We start from the raw sequence: 6,000 nt of genomic DNA on the forward strand, positions 1-6,000 counted from the left end.
GTAACTATTGGCTTGGTTGAAAAAAGGCAGTGAAGGTCTGTAACAAAATATAATTGTCTTTCTAACTCTCTACATTTGAAGAGAGAAAGGCAAGAAAAACATGAGCCCTCCCCTGAACACTTTTACTTTGTTAAACATCATCAAGTCAAGTCAAATCAAGAAGTACAAACTTCTTGGCACACACAAGTTTTACATGTCTGTGAATGAGTCTTTCCATTCAAGAAAACAGACAAAACATCCTTCCAGATGAAATTCATTCTAGTCTATTCAGGGTGTGGCCAATGGCAAAATAATAGTACAGTATATGGCAAAATAATAGTACAGTATATCTGAAGGCAATATATTAGTGTCATTCTTAATTGATTCTCTGCATGGAGGATATCTTTGCGTTTGGTTATGTGATTAGTGTGCTGTAACTATTATAGCCTTGAAAATGTAAAAGTAAGATATGACTAGATACTCTCTAATCATCTGCTGGTTTCTTATTTTATTAGCAAACACCATATTGGCCTTACAAGACGGTCCATAGCAGAGAAAGTGAGAAAATAAGAGATTGTCCATACTGAGACTTCCACAGGAGGACTGATGTTGTGTGAAGTTAATTACATAAACAGAAAGGGTTATTTCTGAGAGTTTAGCTGCTCTCTTTGAAAAACAGGTAGCTGTGTGTGCAACATTGACCTTACCTGCATTTGTTGCTTGCATGAGTGTGTGTGTGTGTGTGTGTGTGTGTGTGTGTGTGTGTTTCTGTGAATGAATGGGCACATCTGTGTGGTCTATATCCCTGTGCAGCCAGACGTTCACCTCCCACCGTGATATAGAGCAAAGGCAGAAAAGGGGTTGATAAGGGGGTTAATAGGATCTGGGACAGGCTCTTTCAGGTCTGTAGGAACATAACCATTACAATAGACACAAAGTATGTCACACTTAGTGCCTGATTGAGCCAGAACAATTTAAGTTCACCTTTTTATCTTCAGCCTTTTGCCCCTTGGCATCATACATTATTGTGTGACACAGAAACACCGTCCCTAGTCTGGATGCCAGGACTTTGATCTGTGACTCCTAATTAAGAACTTATTGGGCTGAAATTTAACGAGCTGTGATCTTCATTTAATTTAAATCAACATCAAAAGCCCTTACAGACTGGATATCATACTGTTTGAAGATATCAAATAATACTTAATGCTTTGTTTTCTCCTTCTTTATTAAACAGGATACAGCATAACGCTGTGGAAACTCATAGAGCTGACCTTCTGTGCATCACATGTTGAGCCTGAAATGTTTCCCGTAACATCATTGTCACATAATCATCTGACTTCCATTATTGGTTTACTCCTATTTATTTATTTCCTTTGGCAGGCGAACAGAGGCGAGGTGACGCACAGTCGCAGACTCTGCTGGCTGGGAGTGGTGTGTAGAACATGGAGCAAGCTGTTAGGGCTGAGGACAACAGCCTGGTGGAGTAATACTGCATACTGTCATACTGCAGTGATTATACAGTACTTGTGTGTCAATATTGATCAATCATTTGTTTCATGTTATTGTTTTCCTATGCCTTTTCTTTTAGCTGTCTGGCAGAGCACACTTCTTTTTTTATTAAAGTATATTTTTGGGGGGCTTTTTATTGCCTTTATTACAGTGACAGCTGAAGTTAGACAGGAAAGGGGGCAGAGAGCGGGGATGACATGCAGCAAAGGGCTGCATTCGAACCCTTTTATATTTAGTAGAATGTAGATCCTGTAGTAAGGAACATCACTGTATTTAGTGTGAACTACGGTATTTAGTAACTTCAGTTTTCACATTGCATCACAAAATGAACTGTTATCTCGATAAGAGTGGGCTTTTAACCTGAAGGCCATTCCTGACACCTGACAGCTGTTATAATCTGAATGGATAAAGTTGAATAAATTAATCTGTTTATCTTCTTAAACAAATACTGCCACTGTTACCTAGAACATTTTACCCCAATTTGTTATCATGGAACTGCTTTTTGGGTGTTTTGAAATTGTATCTGTGTAGAAATTTGTCCTCTGCATTTAACCCATCCTAAATCCTAGAAGCAGTGGGCAGCCACTGTATAGCACCTGGGGACCAACTCCAGATCTGCACCAGATCGAGGGCACAGACCCAGGACATTCACATTTTTACCTGTAAAGCTGTGGAAAAATACCAGCTGCTTTATATCAAATGAGAAAACAGAGGGTATGTTCCCTTTATGACATTCAAGGAAAATCATTGAATTTTGCTGATTTTGAGTATCTACAAAATAAGGCTACAGCCCATGAAATGTGGTCCTTGAATTGTCTGAATTTCTCCAGGGTTGAAACACCACTAATAGCACCCTTTCACAGCATCCTCAAACCCGTCAGAAGTTCAAAACTGCGTTTCGTGCAGAAGGGCCTGTCAGCGAACACAACAATGGAGATAGTTTGAACAGAAACGAGTCTCATGTGTTTTTGCTTAACGTTGCCTGGCCCATTGTTTACACAGAGAAGAAGAGAGGCACACTGAGTCCAGCTGCTCTGGAATATTTGGGCCTCGCAGTCTTTAACACATCTTCATTGTTGCTCTCGCCAGCCCTCTCCTGCAGCTGCAGTCATGCACCATGCTGTCCCACTGAATGCACAGCAGGGACCGTTTGCTGTGATGGAGATATTAGTATGAATGTGCAGTGTTTAGTGTAGCACCCGTTGCATTTCCAGCATATTCTGACTATTATTTCATCAGCTTCAGGTAACAGTGTTGGTATATATAGTAGCAGGTGAATCCTAAACTTTGTCACCATTTATTTGAAGATTGGGTGGGTTGTATTTTTTATTTTGTCTGCAGGGAGGGTAGTATACCTTTTTTCAGGAGAGGGCGGGGTAGATTCTTTTAACATTTCCTCATCAAAGATTTATATTTTATTCTTCAACATATTAACAACATAATCTGAATCAACTGATATTTATTTTTAACAATTTTATTTAGCCCCCTTGCTTTTGGTTAGAAAATGCAGATGCAGCCATAATTTGCCGGCTAGTCAATGACAGGCCTTTGCTCATCTGAATGGAATTAATGGAAATATCACAATTCTATTGATAAATTGCAGCAATTCAATACTGTCGTATTATTTTGAGATACTAGTGTAGAAGTAACTTCCTTCTACACCAAGGGGAAGGCCCAAAGGTTTTTGAGCCTCTTCCCCACACCAATCATCTTTGTATAGTCTCTCATACCACATTATACAATGTATTTAGTCCACATTGTATGGTTGAGTGGACCTTCAAAAACACGTCTTTCACTTACACACTCCCAGCCACCTGAATGGCGTCCCTGTCTTCTTCGATCCAGCAGGCATTTGATCCAGTGCTGACAGACTCGAGACCTCTGACCGTGCCGTGGCTTCAGGGCCCAGAGCAACCTGAGCTGGAGGGGTTAAAGTTCTGAGCCGGCACAAGGGGGCGTGAAAGCTGGTCTAATCGTGACGGAGTGTTCATTAATCATGGTCACAGAAAGCCCTAATAATGGCAAAGAGGCAGATCTGATCTCAGCTATGGTTCTCTGATCCTCTACCAGGTCTCTAGTGGGCTCCAGATGTGAGCGGACACACTGTCACACACACACACACACACACACACACACACACACACACACTACACGCACGCACAAGTCTATGCACGTGCATTGTCTTGCACGTAACATCCACATCCATTGATACACACAAGGGAATTGGTAAAATTGGGTGCAGGAGTTAGCCTTCAAAGAGCAGAGAGGCAGAGTGTGTTTGTTTTGACATAATGTGTGACAAATATGGCATTATTGTATTACTGAGGTGGAGACAGCAGCTTTCACCTGGAAACACAGAGCAACAGCCAGGTGTGTGTGTGTGTGTGTGTGTGTGTGTGTGTGTGTGTGTGTGTGTGTGTGTGTGTGTGTGTGTGTGTGTGTGTGTGTGTGCAACAGCAAAGTCATGTTTTCCAGGTTTAGTCAGCCAGCAGATGCTTTACCTTAGAGATCCACCAGAGGGCAGTGTTTAAACAGTTTAATTTGACAAGGTCAATGTTTTATATTTTTCAAAGTCTGGCCAGAAAATCTTACGTCAAATCAAGACATTATAAAGCCCTTAAATGACTGTAATCATGAAAAATGTTTGTCCTCTTTATTATTATTTTGTTAAGTTCCTAATCTAATATCTACTGACTAACTTTAAATATTAAATTTCAATGCTATTTTTATGACTTTGAGCCTCATTCAGTTTGCTTTTATTAGTTTCATTCATGTAAATATATACAGCAATTTAGAAATGTGATTGTTAATGTGTACTGTAAGTCATTATAAGTGCCTATATTGCAGAAATTCCAGTGTATATGTCTTATACATGAAAAGGACTGATCTCCTCTACGTTCTTTAAGCTTGCACTGGTGGGGCAACACAAGACTACAATGAGAGAGCAGTAAGTCTGTAACTACTTTATTTCTGTTTGTAGGGTTGTACTGGAGCAGTTTGAGGAATCTAATGCCAAGCTTCTTTTTATACTGACAAGAATCTTGAAATCAGTCTAAACTAGATATCTTAGACATCATCATGACTTTTATTTGGTGAATGTTTAAGAAAAAAGGAAACCTCTCATGTTCTTTATCTATATAGTTATTCTCTATGTGTGCGGTGCAGTGCATTGCAGTGTTTTGCCTTGTCTAAATGGGGTCACAGTGCTTTAACCATTTAAGTAAACCACACCAGGATGACAGGAGAGTTGTACTCTCCTAAGGTACGTCACTCCTATCGATCTGGGTGCTGAGTGGAAGCAGAGCACAGTCAATATGTTTCGCCAAGATGGGTAATATGAGGTAATAATCACAACTCCGCATTTTATTTATTGACTTATTTGTCTGTATCTGCTTCAGAATTAAGGTCATTCCTGATTCTGCTTACTATTATTACGTCATGTCAGTATCTGCTTTACTCCCACTTAACTTTAGGCCCCTTTGGGTAGGATATGTACCTTTGAGTTCTCAAAACACCAAGTTGGCTTTGTCACGTTGTTTCTGTGGTAATATCTTCTCGTCTTCTCTGCTGGCACAGGCACTAAAGTGGTCACTATAGCCTATATTGTAACAGTATCAGTCAGTTGGTTAATCTTTGTCTTTATTTTGTCTTTGTCTCTCTTGTATTTTCTACAATATCTTATTTTTCATGTTACTCACACCTAAAACAACATGACAAAACATGATGATAATGTTCTGACTAAGATAGACTAGATAAAAACGGCTAATTTTAAGGTAACGAAAGGCCAAAGATTCTTATTTTCATGTGATTATACATTAATGAAAACATACCTATTAATATTACATTTCATTTCTGTCAATAGATCCTCCTAAATGTTACACACTGGGCCTTTAAGCAGGTATAGTCACAATCATAGTTTAGCATGTTAGCATACTAAAATTTTGATCTAATGATGACAGGATGAAAAGTCAAGTGACCACCAAAGTTATAACAAATGGAAAGTTATCATAGTAATTCATGCTATAGTTGTGTATATTCTTCATCCTGGGACAAAGTTAACCAACATTACAGCCATGCAACTTGATTTCATAATGAGGCGACACTGTCAGATTTACCTTTTGTCAAACAAGTCTCCCCTGTTTACCCTTGCTCCATTGTTTTTGTCATCATTTTACTATTCGACCTTCATGACAGTCTGAAGAAACTCAGTAGTGAATACAAGTGATGAGGCTGTGTCTGTGTGAAGTTGTTGTTTTAGTTTGCATGGACTTTGTGTGCTTAAAGAAGAAAGTTTTTAATCTTTTTGTCATGGCAGCACTGAAAAACAGTGGGTTTGAGTATGTAGGTGGCACGCCTCAGCATCCAATTTAGTGGAGGACATGTCCGTGCTACCCCCGGAACAGAAAAGGCCCTGCTGTCTCCTCAGATGAAAGCAGGTACACAGTGACGGGTAGTAAATGTCAGACCGTGGGTCTAGTGAAGGCAACCGAGGCAGCTCAAGACTACAGGAGT

The sequence above is a fragment of the Dicentrarchus labrax genome, unplaced genomic scaffold (assembly GCF_905237075.1).
Source record: "Dicentrarchus labrax unplaced genomic scaffold, dlabrax2021, whole genome shotgun sequence".
In the NCBI taxonomy this organism is placed as follows: Eukaryota; Metazoa; Chordata; class Actinopteri; family Moronidae; genus Dicentrarchus; species Dicentrarchus labrax.